The 18,594-nt window shown below is 37.6% G+C and overlaps 1 long non-coding RNA gene across 1 annotated transcript in view; it reads right to left on the bottom strand.

The window, feature by feature from the left end:
* Positions 1-18,123, bottom strand: part of LOC139083691 (uncharacterized) — a 68,608-nt gene extending 50,485 nt beyond the window's left edge. The window contains exon 1 of the long non-coding RNA XR_011540604.1: positions 17,972-18,123. This is a non-coding gene — a long non-coding RNA (uncharacterized lncRNA). The remainder of the gene's footprint in view (positions 1-17,971) is intronic.
* Between the last annotated feature and the right edge of the window lie 471 nt (positions 18,124-18,594).

The raw sequence follows: 18,594 nt of genomic DNA on the forward strand, positions 1-18,594 counted from the left end.
ATCTCTCCAAGTCATGTATATTTTAAAGAAGACTATTTTAGGACAAATACCATGATAAGGAATCAACACTGCCTAGGTGGAGCTTTCAGAAGAAGGATCTGAGACAAACCCAGGTGCTTATGTTCCTCCTAAATTACAACTTATAGTTCTGGATGAGTCACTACAGTTTACTTAGAACCTCATTCTGGGGCCCATCTCATTACATGGCCCATACTTAGAATGGTTACATTATGATGATAGAGGCCTTTTTCTGGCTCTGTGTTCCATGAATTTTGAGGAGAGCACCCAGAATATTTCCCCTCTTATACATCTCACCTGCGTGAGCAGAGCGAGAATCTGACATCCTGGGCATGTGTGCACTCCTGCCGTGTGCACCTGTACTTGCAACCCCACCTCATTGGTACTGATGAATGAAAACCCGGGCAGCTGGTGTCTATTCTTTAACTATCACAAAGATCAGCATTGTAACTTAAAAAAAATCTTGGCACTCTTAAGTGTGAACAGATTCATGTAACACCAGTTGTTCCCCTTTTTTGTTTATAAACTGTGATAGTATCACTTTCCATCTCTTCCACTTGATACTGCCAAGACTTATTAAACTGATCTGAGTTAGTCATGCCTGGTACTAAATGAGTTAGCAATGTAGTAACTGTAGGAAATTCACTGGGGTAGGATTTACTTTAGATAAACAAACTTGCCTATAAACATTCCAAAGTTGAAAGCACATTCTTAAAATGAAAATTTGATAATAAGATGCTTTCCCATCTGCATTAAATCTTTTTACAGTGTACATTCATGGTATTTGAGGATAAAGGAGATAAAAATATTCATTCTCTGTTCTCTTTTCTGTTAATTTTATTATTATTTTGTATCACAGAGAAAAGAGATTTAACATAGTTGCTTGTTTGTCAAATTTTGGATGTCAGATGACTTATTTTTATTTGTAGACTCATTTTTCTATGCCCCAGATAGTCTTCAGTATTGATGACTATTTGGTAACAACATCAAGGAAATCCGTCTATACTCTGATGTCTTGGAGTGCGTGTTCAAAGGTGATTTCACGACTATTAGATGTTCTTATATGGCTTGGTAGATTTCTTAGAAACTTAGTTTTCAGAATGATCAGGTTACCATGGTTTGAAGTATTCCTTCTGAATGCTAAGAGTTTTGCTAGAGTACTTTCCAGCATTCAGCTCTGCAGAGACTCACAGTAGCTCAGAGAACCTTCAAATCATGATGCTGAACAGTGTTGTAATAACAAACGTATCACAATCTGAACCTGAGAGATATCTGTGATGACCATGGTTCCCCAGCCATACTAGTCTCAGCACATGATGGAGATATTGTTAACCACTGGGCAGAACTCTGATTTATCCTCAACCTTCAGAACAGGGGAACCCTACCCCAAATCAAATTCATCCTCTTGGGGTCCAGAACTCACAAAAAGCCTATTTAAGAAAGTGACATTTAGGCAGAAACCTGTATGCAATTAGAGAGTAGGCCAGATGAAGATCTGGGAAGAGAGCAGGCCAGACAGAAGGCAAAGTTAATGCGGAGGCTTAGAGGCTGTAGTAGATTTGACTTGCTTGAGAAACAGCAAGAAACTCATAATGGCCAAAGCAGAAAGAGGGAGAGAGAGTGGAAGGAGATAGAGTTGATGAGAAAGGGCAGGGGAAGGGAGGCAGGTCAGTGCATAGAATTTTGTTCATCTCAGCAAGGAGTTTCAGCTTTATTTGGAGTTTGGTGGGAACCCACTAGGCAAACTTGAAGAGTGAAATAATGTGATCTTGATGTAGGCAACTGTGGCTTCAAGTCCTCAGTCATGTCTTGTGGTCACCATCCATTCTTCTATTATTTCTTCCAGTGTGCTGCTATAATCCCCTCAGTAAAGGGAAGGAAGAAATCCTTTATATTCATTTTGTTACACTAGTACATAAAGAGCATCACCTTGAACTCAAATATTTTATAGCAATTTTATCCATACAGTCCTACCTGGGTCAGCGTTTATAAGCCTTTGGGAAAATAGAGTAACAGATATTCTGCTGTTCCCAAAATTCTCCTTTTAATCTCACCAGTAGTTTACTGTCCTGGGACTAAGTTTTCCCAGTGACTCACCAGGTGCCCTTGAGGTCAGGTTTCTCCTGTGCAGTTCCCTGACATCCTTGCAAAAAGACCCCTGACAGTTCCACTCTTTTTGTCCTCCAGATAGAGAAACTTATACTCACCCTCTGGCATCCCTTTATAATAGATTTTCAGGATGAACCCCCTCTAACATCTTAGAGGAGCCTTCGTCTTTGGGAAGGTGACTCAACATCGGCCATTGTGGCTTCTAGGGACTCTTCTGTATCTTCTACAGAGGGACACCCTCTAACCTTCCACAGGTAATGTCATAAGACCTCTCGAATAATTAACTGTCAAGACCAAAATGCCAAATATTCTTCCCCTGGAAATTTTTGCCTTCAGTTGCCTTAACTTCAAGTCTTCAAAAAAGATGAGTGTTTTTACTTACTATCTGCTTTCTGCCCTGTTATGGTTTGTTCACTGAGCAAATATTTTATTTATTAAAGTGACCCCGTACTTGATACCTGGTGAGGCGTGAGATACAAGTGTAAGCTGAGAAGTCAGGGATGATAAGGTGCCCAATGAACACATCGATTTCTTGAGATTAATTGCACACAGGATTTGTGCTTGTTCATCAGCAGTTTTTGTCATTGTTGTTTTGGTTTGGGCAAAGAAAGGCTTGTTGTTGATGGCTTGGGTAGACAAAACCTTCCACCACTTTGTAGAAGTACAGAGAATTAAATGGTTCTCACTTTCAACCACCAACATCTTTAGACGTGATCGTCTGATCTGTTTGCCTGAAGAGCTCACATAGAAGGCGATGCTTTTGCTTTTTATGAGGAGGTCACAGTACCATACATTTTTGGAACTCTAACGCTCAGAAAGAATGTTTCATTTTTTCCAAGGAAAGATTTTCTGCTAAATGGAGCCCTGACTTAGTACTTTATTAGAGTTTTAAATATTATAATCTTCTGCTGGTACCACCTTGATGGTATTCATTGTTTTGTACAAATCTTGGATGTGTATGTCCAATTATCAATAGGTTTTTAAGAAGTTAGTTCCTTCTGTTTTTATGTCATTTCAAAGTTTCACTCTGTTACTTTTCTTTTGTTTAAAAATCTAAAATGTCATATCCAAAGAAGTTTTCATTATCTTCTCCATAATGCTGTCTTCTGCTATTGTGCATATTAACCCTGTTTATGCACAAACAAGATAAATGTCCCTGCCCTCCCCCTCTTTAACTGAATAGATATTGTGACCAAGGATATTGGGATAATTTGAAATCACATGGAATTCTTGGAAAATATTAATTCTGCAGACCTACTTGAAATGGTCACAATCAATGATCCTGCGTTTTCTTTAAAGCGCGGGCCACCGCGTTGCAGAGAGTGAGACACTGAGGGGAGGCGTGCCTGGAGCAGCTCCGGGAGCATGACGATGCTCTGCTCCCTGCGGTTCGTTACTGCTGCCTTCATCAGACAACACTTAGAGGGCAAGACCTAAAACATTGTACATTTTTGGACCCATTTCGTTTTGAAAACCTCTTATTGCTGCTTTTTAAGTATTTTTTGAATTGCCCTATTATGACTACTTTGTTTCTTTCTGGTCCTTCTTTCTCCGCTTTCATCACACCTCTTGGTTTTAGGGATATTTACACTTAGGACATTTATTTACTTCTGTTTTAACCTCAGGTTTCTGAGGACTGCATATTTACTTCATTGTTATGTTTTGTTTTGTTTTAACCTGATGCCAGCTGTGCCCCGTGGGACTGGAACACACGTTCTGCCAGACACAATCCTGAATTCATTAACTTAGCACTTTCTTCACTCTCCATGGAACCTGACAGACAGGCACCTCCGTGCAAGGAGTATTTACCCAACACCAACACCTGCCAAGAAAAACAGGAGGCAAAGAAGGTGGAATGGGTGGGAGTATGCATATATTTAGAGATTGGTAGAACTTTTAAAAAGTTATTGTTTAGGGGTCTGGGAACATGATTGCTGGTGCTGCCGAAAGCATCTCGTCACTGACATACGGTCTAATATCTGAGCTAAGGGGAAAACCTTGAACTCTTCACTTTCGAGACAACATGGATTAAAATCACAACAGACTTCTGAAAGGGAACTGAACACAGTGATCTCAGCGGGAGTCCCTGTAGGGTGGTAGCCCACTGGATTACAGAATAATCTCCGGTAACTAAACACATTTGGCCTCTTCAGTGTGTGGGAGAAGTCATGGATGAGCAAATAGGAGGATTTGATTTTATGCTGGAAGGAGGGTGGTCTTGCTGTCAGGGTCAGCTGTCGGGCAAAGAGGCAGGCGCAGAAGTGTGTTGTTTGGCTGGCTGACATAACCCCTGGATAATTAGAAAACTGAAATCATGTCTTGACATTCTCATAACCCCATGATCCCAGCACTCTCAGGGAGAGGGGGTGAAGATGCAGTCATCAGTCGGGGCTTACATACAGCAGAGGCCAGCCTCACTTCTCTGGACCCACCATGCTTCTCCTCAATGTTTCCTCCTCCCACAAAGACAACTAACAAAATGCAGCCTGTCCTTCTCTTTCTTTTTATCTCTGACACTCTGATAGGAAAAGGACTTTCAGAGAGTGGGGGAAATGCACAAAATAAGAATGATATCTTTCTTTCCTTTCACTCCAGAGAACAGGTTGTGCCACCTTGGGTACCCCTTACAGAATGATTGACAGTCAGCCATGGGAACATGACACGAGTCGCACGTTTTAGAGACATTGTATTTCACAGCAAATTGTTGTTCTCTGTTATGGAGACACTTCCACTCAGGAAGATTCCAGTTTGGGCTAGGACTGACTGTAGTTCCTCTACTCTCTTATCTGGAATCATGGTTGCCATCCTTGTCCTCCACACTCTTCTGCAGGGACTAGCAGAACCAGTGAGGAAGAACGCTGAGTGCTGGAGATGCGGAGTGCAGTGGAACAGAACCAATAGAACAGAGGCCCAGAGCTCTCTTTCTCTTCCCCTAGGATTTATGCTCCTCGACATGATGGCGTTCCACCCCACATGATGCTGGGGGCCTCTCCCTTGAGTGTTACACCTTGTTTCACAGGACCCTAAGGCTCTCTTTCCCATGCTTCACAATTGCCATTCCCTGAAATGTTAAGTGGCGTCTCGTGAACAGGCATCTCATAGTCAAGCGAGTCCATCTTCACTGAGGGATTTTCTAAATCTTTATGATGGTAACATGCAAGGCAAAACTCTAAGAGTTCTACAGCAGGTAGCATCTCTAGAATATATTTGACTATGAAACTCCTGTTGTTGTTTTAACCAAAAATCTCCCAGGACTAGAGCTATGAAAAACCCACATAAATAATTTATAGGAACTCCTGTCTACTCTTTAAAAACACAGGTTTATGATTCAAAGGAAGAATAGCCCTAAAGCTATAACCCTGCCCTGTTGGATTTGAACAATTAAAATGAATGAGAAGTATCAGAGCCATATTTGCAGAATTCAGTTTAAAGGATTTTGCCTGAACTCCCTGACTGCACATAGTTCCCTGATTACACAATCCCTTGACTTGGGTGAATAATATAGTCTGCTATCTATCACCAATTAGAGTATATATCACAAGCATGCTATTAAATTACATTAATGCATCCTTTAATGATGGGGATACATTTTGAGAAATGAGTCATTAGGAAATTACATTGTTATATGAACATCATAGAATGTACTTACACAAATGTAGATGGTAGCCTACTACACACCTAGACTATATGGTACTAAGCTTATGGGATCACCATCGTGTATGCAGTCTGTTGACCAAAGCATCGTTGACCAAAATATCATTATGCCGTACTCGACTATAATGAAACTGGAGGGATTTCTATAGTACCTTGCATTAGGGCTCTGTCCTTGATCTTATTATTTTCAATATTTCTGTCAATGGCATGGATGCAGTCATTGAATGCATGTTTACCAGATATCCTGAGAACCCACAACCAGAATAGATAACAAATTTGTTGGATGACAGCATCTGGTCTCAACAGACTGGTAGGACTGACGGGCAAAATCTAGCAAACCAAAGTATAATCAGAAGAATTTAAAGACTTTTCTGAAATCATAAGTTGAGGATGAAGAAGATGTGACTGTGTGAAAAAATACTTACTACCTTCAATTGGCTACAAGATCAGTATGAGATAATGATGAAGTAAGGATCTGAAGCCACAAGTAGGTTAGAAAAAGTGCATGAAATACATAATTTGAAGCTAGATGAAGACCACTGGTGTAAGGTTTGCAACTCTGCAAGAAGGAACACAGGCCTGAGTGAGGTTATGTCCGTGAACACTCCATCCTCTGTGAGTGAACAGGTCGGTATGTGCAAGAATGTGAACAGGCGTCACACCCCTCACTCCCCAGTGTAATAAGCGCAGCATGACTCACTGGAATGGTAAGTCAGGAATTGTTACATGTTGAAACACTCCTCATAACATTCTCTTCTAAATTCTTATAATTCAAAGTACTTCTGGCTCACTGACAAGTCCCAACACTTTCCTTGGCTGATAATACCTCTCAAGCTGCTCCCTACCACGCTGTTTTTGTGAACCAGACCTTTACTGCAGTCTCACAATTGCACTGTTACAACTGTCACCTCTCCCTGGCTTGCAGGTGTGTATGTGTGCATTAAAGTTGGTGTTTCACCTGAATCACGATCAGATTATATTCAAAACCTAAAGCAATCATTTTGTCTTATCTCTTATCAGCACTCTTTGTTGGAAAGCCAAAATAATATTAATGATAATGACTAACATTTATGGAGTGTTTACTATGTATTAGGCATGCTATAATTGCTTAAAATAGATTCTCTCACTAATTTTCAAACAGTATGAAAAAGGCATTAATACTCTCTTACTTTTGCTATTGAACAAACTGAGATACTAAAGGAAAGAAACTTGCCTACAGTCACACACCTAGTGAGTGGTAGAATCAGGATCTGAACTCGGGCGTTTGACTCCAGAGCCTGTTCCCACCCACCACGCTGTACTGTTTCCCCATGCCCAGCTTCTTCCCTCTTCAAGATTTTTCCATGCAGTTCTTCCTGCCTGCATCTATTTAATTATTTTTCTGATTCCTAAGAGCACCAGATTTGCCAATTGGCTGAAATATGAAATCTTGATTTTAGTTCCTCAATCTTGACTAAGGAATTCTATTATTTTATCCTATACCAGGTAACTGTAGTTACCTCCTAGTCAGTTTTGCTCACACATCCAGCCTAGCCAGGAATTTGATTCTCTAGATCTAATTCCTTACAAAAACGGAAACATGTACTTAGAACAGACTGATCATTCCTACTAAAAGCACTTAAGCACTCATCAAAATTCATCTCCTCGAGAACATACTCTTCCATTGATTTAGATCCACTTAAACGAGTCTAGCCTTAGAATCTAAACATCTTTTTGGTTATAAGTTTAATGATGAAACATACATAGTTAATTCATTTTATTACATCTGTGTTTTGTCTATATTCTTTTCACCAGATTTTGAATTCATAATAAGAGAGCTCACTCACCAAATTAATAAAGGTCAAGTAACATTTATTGATCTTCTGTGTTAATGTTTATAACACAGAAACTGAGATAATCTACAGAAAATACCTAGCACGTAGAAAATGTTCAACAAAAATAGCTATTATGTTTTTAAGGTTTTGTCTACTTACAGGAATATCCTACTTTCTCTCTCCTTTGCCCAACTATTTTCAACGCAATCATATATATTATGTTAAAAGTCCTAACGAAAGTGTTCTAATTGCAAATAGTGTGCATGTGTGCATGTTTACATGTAGGAAACAATCATCTTTTATAGGGCAAAAAAGGTGTCTTAAAGACTTCTTTAAGTCTTTTTTCTTTTTTGAGGAATTATAAATATAACTTTTCACTCAGGTTTTCACATGAGCCATAAATGGTCAAGATTGTACTTAAATAATCTAGTAAATTATCTTGAGTCTCTGAAAAGCATGCCTGATGTCGCTATTTTTTGAAGTAGTGTACTTTCACAGACTTGTTATGAGGACTGTGTCTTAATATATAAAAATGCTTATAACTGTGCCTGGCAAATAATAAGATCTTTATAAATTTATAAAACACACACACAAACACATTCATATGTATGTGTGTGCATTATATATACAACAACAGTTATTATTTCTCCACTGACTACTAAGTACACCCCTGTCATATTCCATTTCCCATATGTACAGGGAACTGCTTCTAGGTTCTCTATTCTGTGTTTTGATTTATTTCTGCACAAATGTCACAATAGTTTAGTGTATATATATATATATATATCATTACTTTGTAGTAGGTCTTGATATCTGATAAGGCAAATGCCCCTTTTTTCCTTCAAAATTGTCTTGGCTTTTTTTTGTTTTTGACTCTTCCTTGTGAATTTTAGGACAAGATTTCTTTAGGGTACCTACCCTAGAGTGTAATTGTTGGGTAAAGGGATATGCACATCTTCAAAAGTATAAGATAATGTTGAATTATTTTTAACATGGTTGTAAAAATGTGTACCCAGTAGCAGTGTATGAATGTTCCCATTGATCCATATCTTCCGCCACTTGACTTTTTTAACAGTGTTATTAAGGTATAATTGATATACAAAAAAAATACACATGTTTAACGTATAGAATTTGATGAGTTTGGACTTATACATATACCCTTGATACTAACACCACAATCAAGGTAATAAACATATCCATCATATTCAAAAGTTTCCTCATATCTTTTTGTGTGTGTGGTAAGAATATAACATGAGATCTACCCTCTTAACAAAATTTAAGTGCACAGGGGCCAGCCTCGTGGCCAAGTGGTTAAGTTTGTGTGCTCGCTTCTGCAGCCTGGGATTTCACCAGTTCGGATCCTGGGAGCGGACATGACACCGCTTGTGAGGCCACGCTGAGGTGACGTCCCACGTGCCACAACTAGAAGGACCCACAACTAAAATATACAACTATGTACTGGGGGGATTTGGGGAGAAAAGAGCAGGAAAAAAGAAAACTACCATTTTGGTAAAGTTACATTTAAAAAAAAAATTTAAGTGCACAATACTGTATGGTTAACTGTAATCACAGTATTGTATAGAGGATCTCTAGAACTTATTCCTCTTGCGGAACTGGAACTTTATATCCATTGAACACCTCCCCATTTCTCCCACTCCCCAGCCCCTGGCAACCACCATTCTATTCTCTACTTCCATGAGTTTGACTATTTTAGATACCTCATACAAGTAGAATCATATGGCATTTGTCCTTCTGAGACTAACTTATCTCACGCAGCATAAAGTTTTCCAGGTTCATCCAAGTTGTTGCAAATGGTAGGATTTCCTTCTTGTTTAAGGTTAATACATCATTGTATTTATATACTGCATTTTCTTCATCTATTCATCTGTCGATGAAGAGTTTGGTTGTTTCCATATCTCGGCTATTGTAAATAATGCTGCAATGAACATGGGAATGAAGATATATCTTCAAGATCCTGATTTCAGTTCTTTTGGACATATACACAGAAGTGGAATTGCTGGATTATATGGTAGTTCTATTTTTATTTTTTTAAGGAAAATGTACACTGTTTTCCATAGAGGCTGCACTATTTTGCATTTCCACCAACAGTATACAAGGGTTCCAATTTCTCCACATCCTTGCCAACGTTCATTATTTTTTGTTTCTTTTTTCATAATGGCCATCCTAACTCGTGTGAGGTGATATCTCATAAGCTGACTTAAAGAATGGGCAAGGGACTCAACTAGACAGTCCTCCAAAGAAGACACACAAATGGCCACCAGGTATGTGAAAAGGTGCTCGACATCATTACTAATCAGGGAGATGCAAATCGAAACCATGAATTATCTCCCCCACTTGACTTTATCAAGACTTTTAAAATCAAGTTTTATTGAGGCATAGTTTATAAACAATAAAATCTACTCATTTTAAGGATACAGTCTGAGTTATGACAAAGCATATGTACTTGTAACCACCAGCAAAATCATTTATAAAATGTTTCCATCACCCCCAAAAGATTCCCTTGCGTGCCCTCCCAAGTAAATTGCTACCCCATCCTTGGCTCCAGGCAACCACTGATCTTTCTATCACTATACTTCAAGTTTATCATTCCTAGAGTTTCATATAAATAGAAACCTACAGTATTTATTCTGTCTTCTTTTACTCAACGTAATGTTTTTACGGCTCATTGATGTTGTTGTGTGTGTCAAGAGTTCCTTCCTTCATATTGCTGAGCAGTGTTCCATTGTATGAATATACCACAATTTGTTTACCCATTCACCTGTTGATGGATATTTATATTATTTCCAGTTTGGGCTGTTATAAATAAAGTTACTGTGAATATTTGTGAACAATCTTTTCTGTGGACATGTTTTCATTTTTCTAGGGTTGATATAGATTAGAAGTACTGGGTCATTTAACTATATTTAATATACTGGGCATATTTAACTTTATAAGACACTGCCAAACTATTTTCCAAAGTGGTTGTGTTATTTTACATTCCCATCAGAAATTAATAAGAAGTTCAGTTTATCCATATTCTTGCCAAAATTTGGTATTGTCAGTCTTCTTAACCTTACCATTATAATAGGTATGCATGATATTTCATTATGGATATAATTTATATTTCCCTGATGAATATTGATATTCAGTATCTTTCCATGTGCTTTTAAGCCTTCATATAGTTATTTTATGATGTGTCTATTCAAATTCTTCTTAAAAATCTGGTTGCTTGTCTTCTTATTAAGGAATTGTAAGTAGTTCGTAAATTCTAGATACAATTTACTAATCTATACTGGGAGAAAACAAGTATTTTGTTCTTTAACTTGCTTTTCTGTTAGTGCTGCCTAAATAGCTAGATAAATCCAGCCAGTGGTTAACATAGGTTAGCATAAGGGAAGCCATCTTATAGAAAGGAACCATGTCAGGACTATAAATGACCCCGATTCATGAGACACCCCTCTCCTTGTCAGCAATACTCTACATTGCATGTTCCTAGATAAGTACATACCTGCTTGTAAGAAATACACATGTTCTCCTATTTTTATAGCCTTGCCTTATATGTAGACCTCCCTATTTCAATAAGGCAATAACTTTGTTCCCTCAGTTTTCCCAGGGATGTAACGAACTCCAGGAGAAAGCCTTCTGCTGGTATCCGTCACTAGTGACAAGAGGAAGGGATGATCTGGAGTCTCGAGGACGCCAACATCAGATGGATGACATCACGAGACCCCCCTACTTCAACCCGTTTTCTCTATGTAACTACTTCAAAATTCCGTAGTTTTAAGAAGGTTCTTTAGGATGCTAGACGGCCATCTTCCCCCTTGCTAGCAAGTAATAAAAAGACCCTTTCTCTCCTACCACTTTGCCTCTGGACTCTTGGCTTGTCTTTGCCGTGGGTAGAAAGTCCCTTTTTGTGGTTACATTTCTATTCTTTAGCGGTGTTTTCAAAGCACAAAAATTGGGAATTTTGATGAAGTCCATATTATAATTTTTTCTTTGTAGATCATACTTTTTATATTTGACTTTATAAAAATTTGCCTGCCCAAATTTTGCCAAAATTTTCTCCTGTTTTCTTTTAGAATTGCATATATTTTGCTAATTTTCTTGCATATATTTGTTAATTTCTCTATTTCATATTTTAATATGTTATATTTATTTTCAAATTCAAATTGCCTATTGCTAATATAATGAAATGCAATTGAATTTTGTATTTTGACCTCGTTTCCTTTAACCTGACTAAAGTCATTTTTAGCTCTAGTAGATTTTTAATGATTCCTGAAGTTTTTTTTCACAAAAGATTGTGCCAGCTGCAAATAAAGTCAGCTTTACTTCTCCCTTTCTTTCCAATGTGTATGCCTTTTAATCTTATTTTATTTTTTTGCCTGATTGCACTGGCTAGGACCTCCAATACAACATTGAATAGCAGTGTTGAGAATTAATATGTTTGCCTTGTTTCTGAAGTTAGGGGAAAGTATTTCAGTTTCTTATCATTAATTATGAAGTTAGCTTATAATTTTCATGAATTCGCTTTATTAGATTCACAAAGTTATCTATTCTTATTTTGATGAAAATTTTATTGTGATTGAGGGTTAATTTTTTTAATTACTTTTTTTTTTTGGTGAGGAAGATTGTCCCTGAGCTAATATCTGTGACAATCTTCCTCTGCTTTGTATGTGGGATGCCACCACAGCAAAGCTTGGTGAGTGGTGTGTAGATCTGTGCTCAGGATCTGAACCCCAGGCTGCTGAAGTGGAGCATGTGAACCCAATCACTATGCCACCAGGCCAGCCCCTAAATTACTTTTTTTGCGTTTACTTAAATGATATTATAACTTTTATTCTTCCTTTTATTAACATGGCAAAGTTCATTAATTGATTATTAAATGTTAAATCAACCTTGCACTCTTGGGATGAATGCCATGTTTTATGTGTGTGTGTATATATATATATATTGCTGGATTTGTGTATATTATATATGGATTATATGCATATATGTATAATATACTTATGCATTCTATATGGATTTGTGTGTATATATATATACTGCAGGATTTGATATATTAAAATTATCAATATAATGTATATACACACAGTGATGTACTAAAATTATTTGCTCTGTGCTTCGTTGTGGTTGGTTTCTACTACTATGTCTTCTTCTGCAGAATGTAATCTGCCATTAGTCCAATCCAGTGAACTTCTCACTTCGGATATTTTATTTTTCATGTCTGTAGTTTCATTTGGTTCTTTTTTATATCTCCATCTCTCTCATTCAGCTCACATTTTCCTTTATATATTGTAATATAATTTTAACATCCTTGTCTGCTAATTCCAGCATTTCCATCTGTTTTCATCATTTTGGTCTTTTTCTATTCATTGATTTCTCTTCTAACTCTGGGTCACATTTTTCTGCTTTAACAGTGTAACAATTTTTCATTGGATTCTAGACATTGTGAATGGTACATTTTTTAAATGTCTGGATTTTGTTGACTTCCTCTACAGACTGTTGGACTTTGTTTTTATAGGTAGCAAAATTAGTTGCAAGTTAGGTTGATCTGTTCTGAGCCTTGTTTTCAGCTTTGTCAGAGCAGGTCCAGAGTAACCCTTCCCAGAGTATCCCTTTACTGGGGATGATTTCATCTCATTCAGAAGATCTGACCCACCTTGGGTCTCTAATAAATGCCCTAAAGTGACCAGGGAGGACTTGCAACTTTGACTGGTTGAAATTTCATGTCCTGCATGAGTTCTTGGAACCATTCGGTTCACAGGTCCTTGCTCGTTTTTTTCCCAACTGCATGGGGTTCTACCCTATGCATGCATACTTTAGTATCAGGAAGGACTCAAGGGTACCTCTGTCCAGATTCCTGGAAGTCCTTTTTCTTCATTGCTTCATTTTCTCAGAACTCTCCCCTGCATGATACAAAGGAATTGTGTTTCCAGCCATGATAGAGTAACAGGGACCAGATTTACTCACCTACTGCAAGTACTGGAAAACCGAACAAGATAAATGAAACAACTGTTTTCAGGTGTTGGACAACAGGTAGCCCCAGACTGTGATGCCTGAGAGAAGGGAAAAAACAAGAGCCCAATGACTGCCCCAGCTAACTTTCTGCCTGGAGGCACATTCCCTCTGCACAACAGGGAGAATCATTGCAAGGATGTTTGATTGTCTCGCTGAACTGTGGAAGCACAGATTGGGGCTCAGAGAGGGTGAGGTGGTAACAAGTTCTGGGGCAGAGTTCCAGAAAGGAGGGAACTATGCAGAACAAAAGAGCTTCAGAAATCTGCTTGGAAGACTCCTTAGCTCATCAGACCTTTTGTTTTTTGCCAATCAAGTAGGTGTGAAATCATAATTCAGCAGAGTCCTAATCCGAATTCTCCTGATTGCTAATAAGGCTGAGCATTTTCCAACATATTTATTGGCCACTTGTGTTTCCTCTTCTAGTAAAGTGCCTGTTCAAATCCTTTGCCCATTTTTCTTTTGAATTGTTTCTTTCTTATTTATTTTTTCTTCAACCTTGCTAAACTCCCCTATTATATCTAGTAATTTGTCTGTAGGTTATTTAGACCTTTCTATGAAGAAAATCATAGAATGTGAAAATAATATATTTAGCTCCTTATTTCCAATTCTTGTACCTTTTTTCCTCCTCACTATGATGACTAATAATGACAGTAAGTGCTGGTATTGATATCCTTCTCCTAAAGTGAAGTTTACAAAAAAATTCAGCATTAAGTCTGAAGATCGTTCTAGACATTTTTGTAGATTCCCTATGTCACTTTAAGGATGGTCCCTTTTATTCCTAGTTTCCTAAGTATTGTTACTTTTTTTACCCTGGATCCTGACAGATCTAAAACTTCCTTGTCACCAACTCGTGCTAGTGGAAGACTGTTTTTTCTAGTTTCCTCTTCTACAGTCCTGATTGTGTGAATTTCTAGTTCCATCTCCCTGCCTCGTGCAGCTTCAAGGCCACCATCTTCTGTCCTCATACAGGGATTGGAACTCAAGCCTATGAGTTATTAAGCCTGAGAACACTCCACACAAACTCCACTTCTCACTCTATTAGCAAACTTGGCATCAGGTAATGAGCTCCCTATCCTGATTTTCAGATTGTTTTCTTTCACATGTATGGGATTTGTTTTGCTTTCTTACAAACATAACTACACATTTAAAATAGTGGGTGTTGTAACTGATTTAGCATTTTGGGGTGTTTGTAGCAAGTTAGTATTCAAGTTTTTTGATCCACAATACTGCTAGATCCAGAAATTCTCCAATTGCATCATCATAGTTCAGAGAGCTAGAAGAAAAGAAGGAGAAAGGATGGACTATGAGAAATTGGAAGAAACACTCTAAAGTAATTTGTAAGGTGAAAACTCGCAATGTTCTAGTCATCTTCCTTCATAAAATGCCCATTAGTTTCTCCTTGATATTGTTGAATAATAAATGTGACTCACAGAGCATTTTCCATAGTTGCCATACATACTTCTTTTGAAACTATCAATGAAATGATATCTAGCCCAAAACTTGGAGAGGACTATTATTATAAACCTGCAGACAGGGGAAAAAAAGTAAAGAAAGAAAGAAAAAATACTTACAGAATATGGTCGAATGCCTTTTCTGAATGGCAAACCTCAAACTCTAATCAGTAAACCTTGCAAATGCACTTCTTAAACCATTAGCTTATTCTTCTAAGAGTAAAATAGCTAAAAATTTTCAACTCCTTTTTATAAAACAAAGTCTTAGCTTCATAACTATATGTGCCCCCATTCCAGTGAGCCAATCAGTCCTCGCTCCACAAGAACCCCTGTTCTATGCTGAAGAAACACCCTCTGTCCTCAGTTGCCTCTGAGATGCTCCACTCTCCTCCCAGGAGTCTGCTATGCATCTGAGGACACTGCAGCCTCTAAAGTGATTGGAGCTCACTGTCCTGGTCCTTCTGCTCCAGCTCACACTTATTCCTTACTCATCACATTCTTAGAGAAAGAGGGGAAATTATTCAAGAAATAATTCTATCCTCTTTGTCTTCTCACTTATGGCCCCACCCGTAAAAAAGAGGAGCCATCATTCGTGGTTCAACCCTGTGGATTCTATACTTTGTACCTGCCTGCCCATAGAAAGGACGCATTCTGCTCTGCTCTTCAGATCCAGGTAACTAGACCTTACTCTGTATCCAAGCTGCCTTCCAAAGACGTGTCTGAAGACCTGTGCCTCTCTTTTCTTTTTAGTCACTGGGATTGCAAGGCACAGATACCTAGCTTTGCAGACTAAAATGACCACGTGGACAGGTCAATCCAAGGTCTTGACTTCAAATTGAAGGAAAAAGACAGGAAATAGTCCACCCTTGGGCACAAGCATCTAATTTAACTTCATCAGTAAGAAAACAAAAAACCTGATATTCTGTACTCCAGTTTTCTGACTCATAAATCATATTTCTCATTTGAGTATTTGAGTCAAGCAGAAGATTTAAGAATATCAGCTTTAAATCACAAGTTCTCCTTTCACGCATGCAGTTCCCCCAACTTCTTTCTCCAACATTTAATCAGCACTCTCCTGGAAATGCAACTTCAATGGTGTTTTTCAACTTGCTTAAAGCATTTCAGTTGTTTTATGTGTCAATGATTTTTGGCATAGACTAAGAATGTGTTTTTGTATGCAAAATATTTGACAATTCATCATTTGAATCTGATATATGTGGTAGCTCTTTAAAACATTTTTGTTATAAAAGCAATATATGAACATTATAAACAGTTCAGAATTCTAAAAAGTGAAAAATAAAATCTCTCCGTTTCACAATTTCTCAAATTCTGCTCCCCAAAGGAAATATTATATGTCTTTTCAGATGTTTTCCATGACTATACAAACATTTAAAATGCACATATTCAAGTTTTTCACTTAAATGAAGTCAGTTTTGTACATATGTTTTGCAACTTGCTTATAGGGCTAATTATATATGTTTAAATCTATATTCACCCACTTTTTATATCAGTGTGTGTATGTGTACACACATACATGGATTCTTATTAATACCTGCATATTCCGTAATGAGAGCATGATATTTATTTGTCATAAACCATATCAATGTTAAATATTTTCCAATTTTTTGCTACATCAATAATCTATATTTGGGCTTTGGGTTTTGATTTAAGCTAAGAATTTTCTTAAAAATTTATTCAGTTTATATTTATTATAGTAGATATATTTAGTCATTTTATTATGTGTGATTTTATTTTATAGTCTATCATCTTACTTTATGTTAATTTCTCTCTTACCACTTCTTTTCTTTATTTATCTAAATTCTAGACACTTAACAGTTTTTGCTTTTATTTCTGTATGTATTTCTTTTATTCTCCTGATAAGCAGTTCCGTTACTGCTTAGCTTTATAACTTTAAATAATATACTTGAAAATCTTTTTTTAAATTTCTCAATTTTAAACAGTATATATTGACTCACTTTAAAAAATGAGAAACAAATGAAAAAATTATTCCTTAAGTACAAGTAGGAGATGACTATAACACCAAACCATGAATTTTCAAAAGTTTTAAAAATCTGTGAAAATTAGCATCAAATTGAGGGAGTTTAAAAGTGAGAGCTATATGCAATCCTATACATTAATTTCTATTGGACTCAACAAACAATTCTTTCCCTTTTATGACAGAAACTAGAATTTGGGGAGTGCCAGAGGAAAAACTTTGAAACCACTCTATGGAAATTTGACCCCAAAACATAGAATGGTAGGAAAGAAGAGTCTGAATAATGTAGGACAGAGTCACACCATCTTTGATTTTTCTTAATTAGACTGCTAAGCTCAACCCAAACAGAAGAGAGAGAGAAGGAAAGTTGTAGCCAACTAGATTTGTATCCACTATCAGAATGAAAACAAACACTAAGTCACCAAGCAGCACAACTTGGCACTACTAAGCTTCAGGAAGAGCCATTTTGGCCTCTGGCTGAGCAATCTGCTCACTCCAAAGTGTGTTAAGGGAGATGTAGAAGGAATTCCAAGAAGATGAACAGAGCCGTTCTCCAGAGAGAGACACAGCAAGCACACTGAGAAAGTGATTTGAGGTGACAGACTCCACTGCTGATCTGAATCACCCTCTCTACCCCGGCCCATGTTATTCTCGGGCAAATGGCAGTTCTAGATAGAACATTAGATATTGCAAAATAAGCAATTAACAGGAAGAATTTAACGTAAGACCTAGGTACATATTCAACAAAATGAGAACACGGCAAAGACTATGATAAGCAAAAACCAGATGAATACACTTCAGAAGAATTACCTAGGATATAAGAGAATATCACAGACAAACCATTTCCTAGATTTTCAAGGAAATTAGTAAGACAATGAACTGGAAGAGATGCAAAAGATCAAGATATTTACCCCGTAGTTGTCAAGGCCTCCTGCAGCCGAAGACCCACTGGAAGCCCACATGACTTCTGGAGTCTCCCTTTTTGATGAATTTCTCTTCAGATTCTGCCACATTCTCTGGACTCCGATCTCTGCTTCTTTAGCCCAGAGGAACCAGTGTATCTGATTGGATTCCAGCTTCCTGTGTTGCACTCAGGAAATTGCATAAAGGCACAGAACTGAGGCAATCATAGGTCTCACCTTGTGGATTTCCTTTCTCTTAAGGACTACTGTCTTGTGCTGCCTGTTGCCAATGCCTGAACACAGTTGCCTCATGTTGAGAGGTGAGGTGTCCATTTTATGGCTGTTTACAGAGGAGGATTAGTGTGGCACCAGTTACTCCATCATAACCAGACGCAGAAGAGATCACTTATTTTTATGTTAAATTCAAATTCCTCTTCTAACTAGCACTTTGAAACTATTGTTGCTTTTGTATTTATTGGATATGGTAGAGTTAATCTTGTTCATAAGACATGTAAGAATATATACAAACACAAAACAACTTGTCAGAGACAAAGGCTGAAATAGCACACAGCTTCTATTCCTATCTGTTAGTGACAGATTGCTGAAGCTATGCTCTGGCTTGTAGTTTTGTT

This window comes from Equus przewalskii, chromosome 5 (assembly GCF_037783145.1).
Source record: "Equus przewalskii isolate Varuska chromosome 5, EquPr2, whole genome shotgun sequence".
NCBI lineage: Eukaryota > Metazoa > Chordata > Mammalia > Perissodactyla > Equidae > Equus > Equus przewalskii.